Raw genomic sequence first — 17822 nt, forward strand, 5'->3', positions numbered from 1 at the left:
ACCCTAGATGCAGTCACACCGCTAAAAACTAAAAACATTTGTCACAAGAAATTTGCTCCCTGGTATACAGAAAATACCTTAGCCCTGAAGCAAGCTTCCAGAAAATTGAAACGGAAATGGCGCTACACCAAACTGGAAGTCTTCCGACTAGCTTGGAAAGGCAGTGCCTTTCAATATCGAAGAGCACTCACTGCTGCTTTTCAACCTAATTGAGGAGAATAAGAACAATCCCCCCAAAAATGTGCATACTGTCGCAAAGCTTACTAAAAAGTAGGATTCAGCAAGAGACGATAGCTTTCACTTCAGCAGTGATAAATTCATGAACTTCTTAAATGAAAAGATCATGATCATTAGAAAGCTAATTACGGACACCTCTTTGAATCTGCGTATTTCTCCAAAGCTCAGTTGTCCTGAGTCTGCACAGAACTGCCCGGACCTAGGATCAATGGAGACACTCACGTTTTTTAATCCTGCATCTCTTGACACATTCATGAAAATAGTCATGGCCTCTAAACCCTCAAGCTGCATACTGGACCCTATTCCAACTAAACTAATTAAAGAGCTATTTCCTGTGCTTGGTCCTCCTATGTTGAACATAATAAATGGCTCCCTATCCTCCGGATGTGTACCAAACTCACTAAAAGTGGCAGTAACAAAGACTCTCTTGAAAAAGCCTAATCTTAACCCGGAAAATGTAAAAAACTATCGGCCTATATCGAATCTCCCATTCCACTCACATGTTTTAGAAAAAGCTATTGCGCAGCAACTCACTGCCTGCCTGAAGACAAATAATGTATATGAAACTCTTAAGTCTTGTTTTAGACCCCATCATAGCACTGAGACTGCACTCGTGAAGGTGGTACACTACCTTTTAATGGCGTCAGACCAAGGCTCTGCATCTGTTCTCATGCTCCTAGACCTTAGTGATGCTTTTGACACCATCAATCCTACATTCTTTTGGAGAGATTAGAACCCCAAATTGTTCTACACGGACAAGTCCTTGCCTGGTTTAGATCTTATCTGTCGGAAAGATGGTTTGTCCACTGACAAATCAATTGTACGTTTCTGTGTTCCTCAAGGTTCTGTTTGAGGACCAGTATTGTTTTCACTATATATTCTACCTCTTGGTGATGTCATTCGGAAACACAATGTCAACTTTCATTGCTATGTGGATGACACACAGCTGTACATTTCAATGAAACATGATGAAGCCTCAAAATTGCCTACCCTGGAAGCCTGTGTTTCAGATATAAGGAAGTGGATATTTTTACATTCTAAACTCGAACAAAACAGACATGTTAGTTCTAGGTCCCAAGAAACAAAGAGAGCTGCTGTTGGATCTGACAATTAATCTTGATGGTTTTACAGTCATCTCAAATAACACTGTGAAGGACCTTGGCATTACTCTGGACCCTGAGCTCTCTTTTTGCAAACATATCAAGAATATGTCAAGGACAGCGTTTTTTCATCTTCGTAACATTGCAAAAATCGCAAAAACATTATACAGAAAAGCTAATCCATGCTTTTTTCACTTCTAGGTAAAACTAACCTGGATAAAGCACTAAATAAACTTCAGTTAGTGCTAAACACGGCTGCTAGAATCCTGACTAGAACTTCGATTGATTGATTGATATAGAATGCGACTATATTGTCTACTGTACATATTGTCAATTCAAAGGCGCCTGTCGGGTTCTAGCCTGTAGGAATTGAGCTGTGATCAGCCTCCTCTCTCTGTGAGTTAGCCTGTCTGTTCTGGCCTGCAGGCATAGAGCAGTGATCAGCCTCCTCTCTCTGTGTGTTAGCCTGTCTGTTCTGGCCTGCAGGCATAGATCAGTGATCAGCCTCCTCTCTCTGTGTGTTAGCCTGTCTGTTCTGGCCTGGAGGCATAGAGCTGTGATCAGCCTCCTCTCTCTGTGTGTTAGCCTGTCTGTTCTGGCCTGGAGGCATAGAACAATTTGTTCCTGTTATTGGGAAATTGGCGAAGTACATATGAACCGTTTTTCACTGCAGGGCATGATGTGGGCGTCTGGTAAAAATATCCTGACCAACTGACCAAACTTAAACATTTTTCTGCTTGGAAAAACAGCTAATTATTTAAAAGAAACTAAATAAAGCACAATTTCTAAATAAGTGTTTTGTTCCATATGTTTGGAAAAAGTGCAGAGGGTAAGAGAGTGTTTTCCCACTCGTATGGTTCGTGGTAAATAGTCTGCAGTATTTTGTTTTTTGTGTATGTTATTTCTTCCATTATTAGCCCAGAACATTTTTTGTGTTGTTACATACAGTCGGAAATAACTTTTGGATATCAGAGCGGCGGTAAGTCACCAGCATTACGATCAGGAATACGACTTTCCCGAATTGGATCCTTTGTTCGTTCCCCCCTAGAGAAACTGAACTTATTCCAGAGGCTGCACCAAAACACTGGCGGCAGAAAAGAGGTATTCGGGGTGGACTTCTAGTCCGACTCAGGAGGCGTGCACAACATCCACCCCTTCCGAGTATATTACTCGATAATGTTCAATCTCTGGATAATAAAGTAGATGAGCTCAGGGAGAGGATCTCCTTCCAGAGAGACATCAGGGATTGTAACATACTCTGTTTCACTGAAAAATGGCTCTCTCGGGATATACTCTCCCCATCCTTACATCCAACTGGGTTCTCAGTACATCGCGCAGACAGGAATAAAGTACTCTCTGGGAAGAATGTTTCACGATTAACTGCTCATGGTGTGATTTTGATAATATACAGAAACTCAAGTCCTTTTGTTCACCCAACCTAGAATACCTCACAACCATATTACCTCCCAAGATCATTATCTTTGATTATAGTCACAGCGTGTATATCCCCCCTCAAGCTGATACCATGATGGCCCTCCAAGAACTACACTGGACTTTATGCAAACTGGAAACCACATATCCTGAGGCTGCATTTATTGTAGCTGGGCATGTGAATAAGGCAAATTTGAGGAAAACACTACCGAAGTTAGACTGTAGTACTCACATTGACTGTAGTACTCACTCTGGAAAATCATTGGAACATTGCTACTCAACTTTTCAAAACGCCTACAAGGCCCTCCCCAGCCCTCCCTTCGGCAAATCTGATCATGAATCCATTTTGTTCCTCCCTTCCTATAGGCAGAAACTCAAACAGGAAGTACCAGTGCTAAGGTCTATTCAACACTGGACTGACCAATCGGAATCCATGCTTCAAGACTGTTTTGATCACGCGGACTGGGATATGTTCCGTCTAGCCTCTGAGAATAACATTGACGAATACATGGATACGTTGACTGAGTTCATCAGGAAGTGTATAGGAGATGTTGTATCCACTGTGACTATTAAAACCTACCCAAATAAGAAATAGATGGCAGAATTCGCACAAAACTGAAAGCGCGAACCAGCGCATTTAACCATCGCAAGGTGACTAGAAATATGGCTGAATACAAACAGTGTAGTTATTCCCTCCGTAAGGCAAAAAAAAATGTCAGTACAGAGACAAAGTGGAGTCGAAATTCCACGGCTCAGACACAAGACTTATGTGGCAGGGTCTACAGACAATCACAGACTACAAAGGGAAAACCAGCCACGTCACAGACACTGATGTCTTGCTTCCGAACAAGCTAAAAATCTTCTTCGGACGCTTTGAGGATAACACAGTGCCACCAACACAGCCCGCTATCAAGGACTGTGGCCTCTCCTTCTCCGTGGCCAACGTGAGTAAGACATTTTAAGAGTGTTAACCCTCACAAGGCTTCCAGCCCAGACGGCATCCCTAGTCGCGTCCTCAGAGCATTCGCAGACCAGCTGGCTGCTGTCCCCACTTGCTTCAAGATGTCCAGCATTGTTCCTGTACCCAAGAAAGCAAAGGTAACTGAACTAAATTACTATTGCCCCGTAACACTCACTTCATCATGAAGTGCTTTGAGAGGCTAGTTAAGGATCATATCACCTCTAACTTACCTGACACCCTAGACCCACTTCAATTTGCGTACCGTCCCAATAGATCCACAGACGATGCAATCTCCATCGCACTGCAAACTGCCCTATCCCATCTGGACAAAAGGAATACCTATGTAAGATTGCTGTTCATTTATTGTAACTCAGCATTCAACACCATAGTACCCTCCAAGCTCATCATTAAGCTCAGGGCCCTGGGTCTGAACCCAACCCTGTGCAACTGGGTCCTGGACTACCTGATGGGCCGCCCTCAGATGGTGATGGTAGGAAACAACATCTCCACTCTGCTGATCCTCAACTCAGCCCCCTTCTGAACTCCCTGTTCACCCATGACTGCGTGGCCACACACGCTTCCAACTCAATCATCAAGTTTGCAGACGACACAACAGTAGTAGGCCTGGTTACCAACAATGACGAGACAGCCTACAGGGAGGAGGTGAAGGCCCTGGGAGAGTGGTGTCAGGAAAATAACCTCTGACTCAACGTCAACAAAACAAAGGAGCTGATCGTGGACTTCAGGAAACAACAGAGGGAGCACCCCCCTATCCACATCGACGGGACCGCAGTGGAGAAGGTGGAAAGCTTCAAGTTCCTCAGCGTACACATCACTGACGATCTGAAATGGTCCACCCACACGGACAGTGTGGTGAAGAAGGCGCAACAGCGCCACTTCAACCTCAAGACGTTGTATAAATTTGGCTTGGCCCTGAAAACGCTCACAAACTTTTGCAGATTCACAATTGAGAGCATGCTGTCGGACTGTATCACTGCCAGGTACGGTAAATGCACCGCCCGCTGCTGCAGGGTTCTCCAGAGGGTGGTGCCATCTGCCCAATGCATCACCGGGGGTAAACTACCTGCCCTCCAGGACACCTACAGCCCTCAATGTCACAGGAAGGCCAAAAAGATCATCAAGGACATCAACCACCTGAGCTCCAGAAGGCGAGGTCAGTACAGGTGCACCAAAGCTGGAACTGAGAGACTGAAAAACAGCTTATATCTCAAGGACATCAGACTGTTAAATAGCCATCACTAGCTGGCTTCCACCCGGTTACGCAACCCTGCACCTGAGAGGCTGCTGCCCTATATAGTTAGACTTGGAATCACTGGACTCTTTAATAATGGAACACTAGTCACTTTAATAATGTTTACATACTGCTTTACTCATCTCATATGTTAATACTGTATTCTATTCTACTGTATTTTAGTCAATGCCACTCCGAAATTGCTCAATCTAATATTTATATATTTCTTAATTCTATTCTATTACTTTTAGATGTGTGTATTGTTGTGAATTGTTAGACACTACTGCACTGTTGGAGTTAGGAACACAAGCATTTAGCTAAACCTGCAATAACAACTGGTAAATATCTGTACTGTATGTGACCAATAACATTTGATTTGAGTATAACACATACATACTGTTCAGCATAACACATACATACTGTTCAGTATAACACATATACTGTTCAGTATAACACATACATACTGTTCAGTATATAACATACATACTGTTCAGTACATAACATACATACTGTTCAGTATAACACATATAACACATACATACTGTTTCATGTTTCAGGTTAGACCCAGATGCAGACAGTGTCGAAGTAACCAAAGTGTATTACTAATACACAGGAAAAACAATAGGTCAAGGGCAGGCAGAGGTCGGTAATCCAGATAGGGTTCAAAAGGTCCAGCATGGCATGCAGGCTCAGGGTCAGGGCAGGCAGAAAGGTCACACCTGGAAAAAACTAGAAAACAGGAACTAAAACAGACAGGAAGGTAGGTTTCACTAAACAAAACGAACTGGCAACAGACAAACAGAGAACACAGGTATAAATACACTGGGGATAATGGGGAAGATTGGCGACACCTGGAGACAAGCACAAAGACTGGTGCAACAGATCAGGGTGTGACATACTGTCCAGTATAACACATACATACTGTTCAGTATAACACATACTGTATGTACATGTAGGTAGAGTTAAAGTGACTATGTATGCATAGATAATAAACAGAGAGTATTTTATTTTATTTTTGTTTTTATTTTTTATTTAACATTTATTTAACTAGGCAAGTCAGTTAATTTAAGAACAAATTCTTATTTACAATGATGGCCTACCAAAAGCCAAAAGGCCTCCTGCGGGGACGGGGGCCTGGGATAAAAAACATTTTTTTTAAATACAATATAAATATAGGACAAAACACACATCACAACAAGAGAGACACAACACTACATAAAGAGAGACCTAAGACAACAACATAACAGAAAAACATGACACAGCATGGTAGCAACACAACATGACAACAACATGGTAGCAACACAACATGGTAGCAGCACAAAAACATGGTACAAACATTATTGGGCCAAGTCAACAGCACAAAGGTCAAGAAGCTAGAGACAACAATACATCATATAAAGCAGCCACAGCTGTCAGTATGAGTGTCAAAGACTGAGTATTTGAATTAAGAGATTGAGATAAAACAGTCCAGTTTGAGTGTTTGTTGCAGCTCGTTCCAGTTGCTAGATGCAGTGAACTGAAAAGAAGAGCGACCTAGGGATGTGTGCTTTGGGGACCTTTAACAACTGGCAGAACGGGTGTTGGCAGAACGGGTGTTGTATGTGGAGAATGAGGGCTGCAGTAAATATCTCAGATAGGGGGGAGTGAGGCCTAAGAGGGTTTTATAAATAATCATCAACCAGTGGGTCTTGCGACGGGTATAGCAGAAATGCAAATAGTCTGGGTAGCCCCTTGATTAGCTGTTTAGGAGTCTCATGGCTAGGGGGTAGAAGCTGTTCAGAAGCCTTTTGGACCTAGACTTGGCGCTCCGGTACAGCTTGCCGTGCGGGGATCAGCGTGAAGGATGTGTTGTTACCTACGCTTACCACCTGGGGGCGGCCCATCAGGAAGTCCAGGATCCAGTTGCAGAGGGAGGTGTTTAGTCCCAGGGTCTTTAGCTTAGTGATGAGCTTTTGAGGGCACTATGGTGTTGAACGCTGAACTGTAGTCAATGAATAGCATTCTCACATAGGTGTTCCTTTTGTCCAGGTGGGAAAGGGCAGTGTGGAGTGCAATAGAGATTGCATCATCTGTGGATCTGTTGGGGCGGTATGTAAATTGGAGTGGGTCTAGGGATTCTGGGATAATGGTGTTGATGTGAGCCATTACCAGCCTTTCAAAGCACTTCATTGCTACAGACGTGAGTGCTACGGGTCGGTAGTAATTTAGGCAGGTTACCTTAGTATACTGCTCCTAACCCAGTTTCTATTCAGCTGTAATAACAATTGTGGTTCTCAATCCCCTTTGAAATTGTATTAGTGCTGAATTTGAATGGAAAGGGTCTCTATTATTCAAATAAACAATTATTTTCTAAAAAGTAGGGTTCAGGTCGTTAAAGTCTCATAGGTACATTTAGGCTAATTTCCCTTTAGTATAGTCAGAGCCACCCACCCCTTCCTTCCACATGCAGAGTAATAATAAAGATGCCCCCAGCAGTCTCGGTAGGATCTCTAGCTCCCATCACAGATTCATGCTACCTTCGTTCGCATTCAGCCCTGTTGTATTCTTTAAAACACATTGGAATTCCCAACATCGCTAACGGCGCTAGAGTTGCATATACAGTAACTACTTAGCGGAGCTAGATAAGCCTGTTCTAAGTCTATTCCCCTGCTATCTCCTCCTTTCCTCTCCTATCCACCCTACCCTGCCACGGGTTCCCAGGCTGAGCTAGTCTGCATCCTTAATGGCACCCTATTCCCTACATAGTGCACTACTATGGGCACTGGTCAAAAGTAGTGAACTACATAGGGAATAGGGTGTCATTTGGGATGCAGCCCTAGTCTCTATCAAACAGCAGGGAAACCTTTTCTCTTAACTAAGGTAACATTTATCATCCCCGGGGATTTGATTAGAGGCAGGAGGTAAGACTTTAAACCCCCTTGTTTTAAGCCTGAGAGGGTGAGGGATGGAGTTAGCAGGTGTAGAGCCATGGGAACAGAGATGGAGGTTGGTGATAATTTAATGTTTAGTGTCACACCAGGTTGTGTGTCAGAGCCCAGAGGACGGGAACCAAAATGAAGCTGTTAAATGTCCAGTGTCCTCTTGGGAATGTGTCACTTGTTGCACGCCCTTAGACTCTCACTGTTTAATGTTTACGGACCGGGAAAGGTGAGGGTTCTCTCTCTACTGTATTGTGTCTGACTCTGAAGTAATTTCTATTGTAGATGCATGAGCATTGTTGTTCCTCGCGCTCTCAGAATGGGGGACATTTAAAGGGATACTGCAAGATTTTACTTACCCAGAGTCAGATGAACTCGTGGATCCCATTTTTATGTCTATGTGTGCTGTATGAAGGAAGTTAGTGGTAGTTGAAGTCTACAGGTACTGTAGCATTGCTCGCAGTATCCCTTTAACTATGTATAATATGATGTAAGGTTTTAGTTGAATCCATGTTTCCTTTGTGTTGATTGACACAAGGCAAGTACTACTACTATGAACAAGATGAGTTGTGTGTTTACCCATTCATATCTCATGAGTTAGTATGATTTAGTATTCGATTTAGTATCCATGAGGGCCCATAATAACCTCCTGTCACGCCCTGGCCTTAGTATTTTGTGTTTTCTTTATTATTTTGGTCAGGCCAGGGTGTGACATGGGATTGTGGTTTAGTGAAGTAGTCTAGGTAAGTCTATGGTTGCCTAGAGTGGTTCTCAATCAGAGGCAGGTGTTTATCGTTGTCTCTGATTGGGAACCATATTTAGGCAGCCATATTCTTTGAGTGTTTCGTGGGTGATTGTTCCGGTCTCTGTGTTTGTTTGCACCAGAAAGGGCTGGTTCGGTTTTTCACGTTTATAGTTTTTGTATACTGTTCGTATTTTCATCTTTATTAAAGATGTTTATAAATAACCAGGCTGCATTTTGGTCCTCCTCTTTTTCGACGGAAGAAAACCGTAACACCTCCCTAAATCATTGCATTGAACGTTTCAGCAGACTTGTAGCCCTCCATAACTGCAGCTCTGTGGGTGATAAAAATGTATTGACAATTTTGATACCTTCTGGAATCAAAGATTGTTTTATCAGGAGGATGGGATGCACCCAAATCATTTGGGTTTCTGGACCCTTTCACACCATTATAAGGCTGCGTTGAGACAATTACTTATCAATGACCCCAGCTCAGTTAATCCATACCTTTGTGTCACTGAGTTGCCATAATATTTCAGCCATTGTAGATTATCCCAGGGGCTTTGGAAAACACAATGTAAGTAACCTAATTTAAGTCCCTCTAACTTTTAACTGCCCTGAATGCCTCTACTGATCCCACAGCTATTTAATGCAGTTGTCATGTGCCTATGAACCAGAGTTATACTGTTAGCACTAAGGCAGTGTGCCCTAGTAGGAAGTCCACTGTGTGCAGTTCACCCTGCAGTAACATAAATAGCATGAGCATGTCTACTTCTACTAAGCTTAACAGTAAAGCAATGAAAACAATCACGCATCCCAGAAAAGTGCTAAAAATAGCCAATGTTAACATATGTAGCCTAAGAAACAAGGTTCATGAAGTCAATAACTTGCTAGTAACAGATGACATTCATATTCTGATTATCTCAGGAACTCACTTAGATAATACATTTGATGATACCGTGGGAGCAATACATGGTTATAACATTTACAAAAATGACAGCAATTCCAGTGGGAGTGGTGTTCGGTCTATAATAAGAACCACATTCCTGAGAGGATCTCATGTTAAACACTGTTGAAGTAATATGGCTACAGGTTCATCTGCCTCACCTAAATCCCGTTATTGCGGGAAGTTGCTATAGACCACCAAGTGCTAACAGTCAGTAACTGTATAATATGTGTGAAATGTTTGATAATGTATGTGATATCGACAGAGGTATATTTTCTGGGTGGTGTCAATATTGACTGGCTTTCATCAAGCTGCCCACTCAAGAAAAAGCTTCAAACTGTAACCAGTGCCTGCAACCTGGTTCAGGTTATCAGTCAACCTATCAGGGTAGTTACAAACAACACAGGAAGGAAATCATCAAGCTGTACTGATCACATCTTTACTAATGCTGCAGAAATGTGCTTTAAAGCAGTATCCAGATCCATCAAATGTAGTGATCACAATATAATAACCATATCTGGGAAAACCAAAGTTCCAAAGGCTGGGCCTAATATAGTGTATAAGAGGTCATACAAGAAGTGATTCTTATGTTGATGATGTAAATAATATTTTCTGTTCTGTGGTGTGTAATGAGGAGCAGCCAGATGCTGCACTTATGAAATAGCTTATTCCAGTTACTAATAATCATGCACCCATTAAGAAAATGACTGTAAAAATGGTTTAATCCCCTTGGATTGATGAGGAATTGAAAAATGGTATGGTTGAGAGGGATGAGGAAAAAGGAATGGCAAATAAGTCTGGCAGCAAAACCGATTGGCAAAAGTACTGCACAATGAGAAATCATGTGACTAACCTGAATTGAAACAAGAAGAAACTATGCTATGAAACAAAGATAAATGATAGAAAGAATGGTAGTAAAAGGCTTTGGAGCACGTTAAATTATATTTTGGGCCGAAAGGCAAACTTGGCTTCATCATTCATTGAACCAGATGGCTCATTCATCAAAAAACCCACTGATATTGTCAGGCCCTGATCTGTTTCACCTGTCTTTGTGATTGTCTCCATCAACCTCCAGGTGTCACCTGTTTTCCCCATTAGTCCCTGGGTATTTATTCCGGTGTTCCCTGTTTGTCTGATGCCAGTTCGTCTTGTCTTGTTCAAGTCAACCAGTGTGGTTTCCCGTGCACCTGCTTTTGTATCTCTCTTTTGCTAGTCTTCCAGGTTTTGACCCTGCCTGCCTTGACTCTGAACCCGCCTGCCTGACCATATGGCCTGCCCTGACCTCGAGCCTGCCTGCAACTCTGTACCTCCTGGGCTCTGACCTTGTTTATGATATTTTTCCTGTCCATGAACATTCTCTTGCCTGCCCCTTGGATTATAATAAATATCAGACTCGAACCATCTGCCTCCCTTGTCTGCATCTGGGTCTCACACTGTGCCCTTATAAATATTGACAACTCCTTTAATGTTTTTTTCATTGGCAAGGTTTGCACACCTAGGCATGATATGCCAGCATAAATTCTGACACTACACATCCAAGTATATCTTACCAATTTATGAAGGACAAGTATTGTAATTTTGAATTCCGTAAAGTGAGTGTGGAAGAGGTGAAAAAATTATAGTTGTCTATCAACAATGACAAGCCATCGGGGTCTGACAACTTGGATGGGAAATTACTGAGGATAATAGTGGACAATATTGCAACTCCTATTTTCCATATGTTAAATTTAAGCTTACTAGAAATTGAGTCCCCTCGGGCCTGGAGGAAAGCAAAAGTAATTCCGCTACCTAAGAATAGTAAAGCCCACCTTTACTGGCTCAAATAGCTGACCAATCTGCCTGTTACCAACCCTTAGTAAACATTTGGAAAAAATGGTGTTTGACCAGATACACTGCTATTTTACAATAAACAAATTGACAACAGACTTTCAGCAGGCTTAAAGTGAAGGACATTAAACAAGCACAGCACTTACACAAGTGACTGATTGGCTGAGAGAAATTGATGACAAAACGATTGTGGGGGCTCTTTTGTTAGACTTCGGTGTGGATTTTGACATTATCGATCATAGTCTGCTGCTGGAAAAACGTATTTGTTATGGCTCTACAACCCCTGCTATATTGTGGATAAGAGGTACTTGTCTAACAGAACACAGGATGTTATTTAATGGAAGCCTCTCAAACATAATCCAGGTAGAATGAGGAAGTCCCCAGGGTAGCTGTCTAGGCCCCTTACTTTGCTCAATCTTCACTAACAGCGTGCCAGTGTGTCTATGTATGCGGATGACTCAACAATATACACGTCAGCAACACTTAAAGAGCTGCAGTTCATTTCAGAATGTGTAGCAAGGAATACGTTAGTCCTAAATATTTCTAAAACGAAAAGCATTGTATTTGGGGCAAATATTTCACTAAACCCTAAACCTCAACTAAATCTTGTAATGACTAATGTGGAAATTGAGCAAGTTGAGGTGACTAAACTACTTGGAGTAACCCTGGATTACAAACTGTCATGGTCAAAAACATATTGATAGAACAGTAGCTAAGATGGGGAGAAGTCTGTCCATAATAAAGCGCTGCTCTGCCTTCTTAACAACACTATCAACAAGGCAGGTCCTACAGGCCCTAGTTTTGTTGCACCTGGATTACTGTTCAGTCAAGTGGTCAGGTGCCACAAAGAGGGACTTAGGAAAATTGCAATTGGCTCAGAACAGGGCAGCACAGCTGGGCCTTGCATGTAAACAATAACACACGATAACACTATACACACACGTACACATGGATTTTGTGTTGTAGATCACTTAATGTGTTGTGAATAATTGTGTGAATGTATTGTAAGATTTTTTTTAATGGAATAAACTGACTTAATTTTGCTGGACCCCAGGAAGATTAACAGCTAATGGGGATCCATAATAAATGTTTCACATCTACCAGACACTCTTATCTAGAGCAACTTACAGTAACAAGTGCATACATTATTCATACTTGTTTTTCTCTGTACTGATCCCCCATGGGAATTGAACCCACAACCCTGTCGTTGTAAGCTCCACACTCTACCAACTGAGCCACACAGTAGTGCTCCCTCAGATATGAACTTTTTTTCATTTCTCCCTGGCCTTTCATTGATGTTACTGAGAGTGGAGAGCCGGATAAAGTACATATCTGGTTTCCCAGGCAGGTGGAAATGTATACTGTTTTTCTCAAACACTGCATTGATGTTACTGATAGAGAGTAGAAATCAGAAATCACATAGGAATCAGTCTCTGGATAAAAGGCAAGGACAGAAAACAGCTGGTCTGCAGCCTTCAAGGACTGAAGCTGTGCACCTCTGATCTAGACACCACAGTAACACACAGTACAGTAGTAGTTACAGTAGCAGTGTGTGTGGGGTGAGGACATTGGGAAGGGATCCTGAGACAGAGGCTGTGTCCCAAATGGCACTCCTATGTATTGCATTACTTTTCATCATGAAAAGGACTGGTTCAAAGTAGTCCTCTGTATAGGGTGCCATTTGGGACACAGTAAGAGAGTGATATGTTGGATGAGTGATTTATCTGTCAGGCCCAGGCTATAGATGAGAATCCCCACACTAGCTACTTCATTTTGTACCTCCCTCTGTCATGCAATGTATCTACAGCTAGACACGCTTTCATTAATAATTATTTCCTGTTCAATACTCTAATGACACCCGCTCTACCGCATACACACAGGGTGCGAATGCACGTGCATTCACACACACGCGTGCACACACACACTCTGCACACGTCTTACAGATGTGTCAGTGACATCTCTGTTGGGAGTGAACAGTGTGAGAGCGGGAGTTACAGGGTCCTTACTTGGAGAGTATAGAGATGGAGGTAAGAGATTTGACCTTGAAGAAATCACTGATCTGAACAGGTTGGATCACTTATTTATCCAATCCTTTTAATGAAGTGGTCCCGAGCTGGTCCCGAGCTCCCACTGCGTGGTCCCGAGTGGTCCCGAGCTCCCGCTGTGCCACTCGGGTGCTCTAATGCACTGCATCTCAGTGCTAGAGACGTCACTACAGACCCTGGTTCGATTCCTGGCTGTATCACAACCGGCCATGATTGGGAGTCCCATAGGGTGGAGCACAATTGGCCCAGCGTCGTCCGGGTTTGGCCGGGGTAGGCCGTCATCGTAAATAACTATTTGTTCTTAACTGACTTGCCTAGTTAAATAAAGGTTCAATCAAATAAATCAATCAAATAAAAAGAGGTCAGGAAAACCTCCTAAGTGAAAGAGCCAGAGCTCTTGAGTTTCTGGTGACGAGTGGGACTGTCTGACTGGGACATTAGAGCCAGTGACTAATAACACCTGTGAGAGCAGACCGACAGACTGAGTGTGAAAAAAGTTTATCAAGTCATTATTTTATATTATTTTTCCCAGCAGGCCTGATTCTAGCTGGAGATATGAATGAGCCCAGTAACACTGGCTGATGATAGGTGATCACCTCCAATTAATCCGGATTCTTCACCACGCTATCAAGAAGAGCAGAGCAGAGTAGGCTGAATGCTCCTTCTTAACATTGACAGAGATATTAAAAGTGACATGGATACTTTTATGCATAATAATTCATTCTAATCATTTTTGTTTATGAGCTCTTTACATGACAGTGTAAAGCTGATATATTCAAATTAATTTAGGATAATTCTATTGTAACATGAATAGATTTTTATTTTAGGGTACATAGAGTTTTCTTAACTCCAGTGTTCCAGACTATGATAGGATGGTTGTGTAAGGTTTGTGACAGCCAAACCCTCAGATCGTGAGACCCTTCAAGCATTCGGCAGGTTAGGCACAGTTCCTGTCCTGCTGTGCCAACTGAAAATAGAAAACATACTAATAGAGCTCTTACGACTCCCTATTCTCAACAACAATGAACTACAAATAATGTTTACAATACATTTCTATCTGAACATTCTGAACTGGTTCTGTCTCACTCAAGGTAGGACATCACAATGTGAAACATCTTTCACGCAAAAGAAGAGAGAGGTAGAAAGAGAGAGAGATGTAGAAAGAGAGAGATGTAGAAAGAGAGAGATGTAGAAAGAGAGAGAGATGTAGAAAGAGAGAGATGTATAGCTGATTCAGACTGGGCTGGCTGGTTGCCTGCTGTCATTAATAGCTTACTGCACTGCCTTTCCTAGCTTTCTCTCTCTCTCTATCTCCCCATCTCTTCCCTCTCTCTCGCTATCTCTCCCTCCCTCCTTCCTACCTCTCCATCTTTCTCCCTCCCCCTCACTCTCTCTCCTTCTTAGCTCTCTCTCCCTCCCTCTCGCTCCCTCCTTCCTTGCGCTCTCTCTCACTCCCTCTTTCTCCTTCCTAGCTCTCTCTCCCTCCCTCCCTCTCCCTCCTTCCTAGCTCTCTCTCCCTCCCTCTCCCTCCTTCCTAGCTCTCTCTCTCACCCTCCCCTCTTCCCTCTCTTTCTGATGTGTTTAATTACGACAGTCTTCTGGATTCAGCTCTACTGAGACGGTCCTCAGAGGAAACTATACTGGTTTAAAAAGTACATCGATGTTTTTCTTCTTTCGTCTAGCTGATTCACGTATTATTCCTCCTGATAATAACTTTCTTTTATTTCTCTGATGCTTACGTCATGTTGCTGTCATTTGCATTTTCTTAATCTATTAGGGGTGCAGAAAGGTTGAGAAATGCATACAGTACAGTACTTGCGTGCTGGTTGATATGTTGATGAGTGATGTTCAACTTTGAGAATGTTTCCCCCCCATGTAATTACAGTATGATTCACCCTAGTGATTAAAATCTAGATCAAACGTCACCCTCTGTTGTTTTCGGTTTCTCTCTGTTAAGGTTTGGAAGGCTTGTCTAATTGTAATTCTGTTGGACTGTTAGAGGACTGCAGTATTGGCAGTATACACACACACACACACACACACACACACCTTAGTTGGCAGACCCTCTGTGTGAGCTGCCGTAGTATCCTAAATGACTGTTCTGTGGGGTACCACAGGAAAACAGAGGGGTGCATTGGCATAACTGTATGATAGAACCATAGCCTCTGGGTTTTGATTGCAAATGAACTTAGAATGCAAAAATAAGATGTTAATCATCAATTTTCATCAATGTTCGATTAATTATTCAATGGTGCAGTGTATGCACCCACTGTTTTGCTATTTACATCATTTATACTTTTATTCTCTGTGATAATCCCCAGGGTGTTTTTGGTGATATGCACTGTGCAGGACAAATGTCTGTAGAATCTGAATGTTCCTGACCAGAAAACAAAGGCTGTTCTTGGGAAGCAACTCTGGGGTTTTCTGGATGTTATTTTAGTGTTACAGATCGATTTCCAGGACATGGGTGATGTCTTCATTTATACTGTAGACCGGAATTGAGGTTCTTTGTTGCCAGCTTCTGCCCGTTTTCATTATATCCTTGGCATTTGTTGTGTTTACGGTGTATTACTTCAGAGGAATGGCAGCAAGTGAGAAGAAGTCTAGCTACTGCTCTACTGTTAGAAATGGAACATCTTACTTCCTCTGTCTGCCAAAACCTGGATTGAACTCACAGTAGAGCACGCACACACACACACACACGCCCACACCTCTACAAAAAAGTGAAGAACTCATTTACGCTTCTTATTCAGACTGGGGCTTGCTTGGCCAACCAGTGTGAGTTTGCAATCAGTTCACTGCCTTCTATTTTGCTGCAGAAACAGAGCGCTGCAGAAACACCGCTTCAGGGGAAGCGATAGCAATCATTTCAATAATGACGATGACGACTGTGATGGAAAATAAATTGAAAAGAAAAACTTAGCCCCGAGTAAAAGTTTCTAAATTTTTCCAAAAATATTATAAAAATGAGTTCACTTTCTCTGTTTGCTCTCGCTCTTTCTTTCTCTCGCTCTCTGACTCCCCTCTCCCTCCCTCTTTCTTTCTCTCGCTCTCTGACTCCCCTCTCCCTCCCTCTTTCTTTCTCTCGCTCTCTGACTCCCCTTTCCCTCCCTCTTTCTTTCTCTCGCTCTCTCTGACTCCCCTCTCCCTCCCTCTTTCTTTCTCTCGCTCTCTCAGACTCCCCTCTCCCTCCCTCTTTCTTTCTCTCGCTCTCTCAGACTCCCCTCTCCCTCCCTCTTTCTTTCTCTCGCTCTCTCAGACTCCCCTCTCCCTCCCTCTTTCTTTCTCTCGCTCTCTCAGACTCCTCTCTCCCTCCCTCTTTCTTTCTCTCGCTCTCTCAGACTCCTCTCTCCCTCCCTCTTTCTTTCTCTCGCTCTCTCAGACTCCCCTCTCCATCCCTCTTTCTTTCTCTCGCTCTCTCAGACTCCCCTCTCCCTCCCTCTTTACTTTCTCAGGCATTCATTTGCAGTCTATCTGACAGATACGGCATAGCCAATGATCTCATTATGCAATTATATTGAGCTAATATTAATATATTGCTATTATATGCAGAGTAGATACCCTTATCAGGGATAATTTGCATATGTTACATTTAGCTCTGCATATGCATGTAGACAGGATGCAGACTGGAGCTGTAGGGAGGAAGAGAACAGGCTTTTCTCCAACCACACCAACAGAAATAGACACCCGCCAGACACCATGTCGCCTAAGGTTAATCAATGCTAATAAATGATTCATTGATACTGTCAATGATAACCCTTCTTCTCCTCACACTCTCTCTCTCTGTGTGTTGTGCTGTGTAGGAGTGAAGGTGGTATTCTCAGGCCACTACTACCATAAAGCGCGGGGGGGGCAAAATGGCCTGGACATGCTGGTGAGCTCCGCTATAGGCTGCCAGGGTGGTGGTAGTGACCGCCGACCACATCAACCATCGCTACCACAGCCTGGAGCAGCTCAGTGGGCGGGGCATGGGCGAGGACCTCAGGAAACCACTGCAGGTCTGAGCCAATCAGAAGAGAGGACACACTCCGGACCATAAAACACCAGGGCCCAATTCATAATGCATCTCAGAATAGGAGTGCTAATCTAGGATCAGGTCCCCCTGATCAGCAAAACTGGTCCTAGATCAGCACTGCGACTCTGACTGTGACTACAGGCTGAGGACCAGAACTCCAGAAAGTGGAGATAAAGTCTGAGAAGTCTTAAGACCTACTGTGAATAAGCACTGGCCCATTGTATTGTACAAGGTCATCAGTCGCAGAATGGATTTCACTTTACTCCAGAGAGAAAAAACTTGCTTCATGGCCAAGTCACTCTAAAGTATAGAAAAATAGTGTTGTCACGATACAAACATTTTACTAAC

General features: G+C 42.9%; 1 pseudogene; it reads left to right on the forward strand.

Moving 5' to 3' along the window:
• The window catches only part of LOC109870011 (serine/threonine-protein phosphatase CPPED1-like), a 53493-nt pseudogene extending 35995 nt beyond the window's left edge, over positions 1-17498 (forward strand).
• The last annotated feature ends 324 nt before the right edge of the window (positions 17499-17822 follow it).

This window comes from Oncorhynchus kisutch, linkage group LG25 (assembly GCF_002021735.2).
Source record: "Oncorhynchus kisutch isolate 150728-3 linkage group LG25, Okis_V2, whole genome shotgun sequence".
Taxonomy (NCBI): domain Eukaryota; kingdom Metazoa; phylum Chordata; class Actinopteri; order Salmoniformes; family Salmonidae; genus Oncorhynchus; species Oncorhynchus kisutch.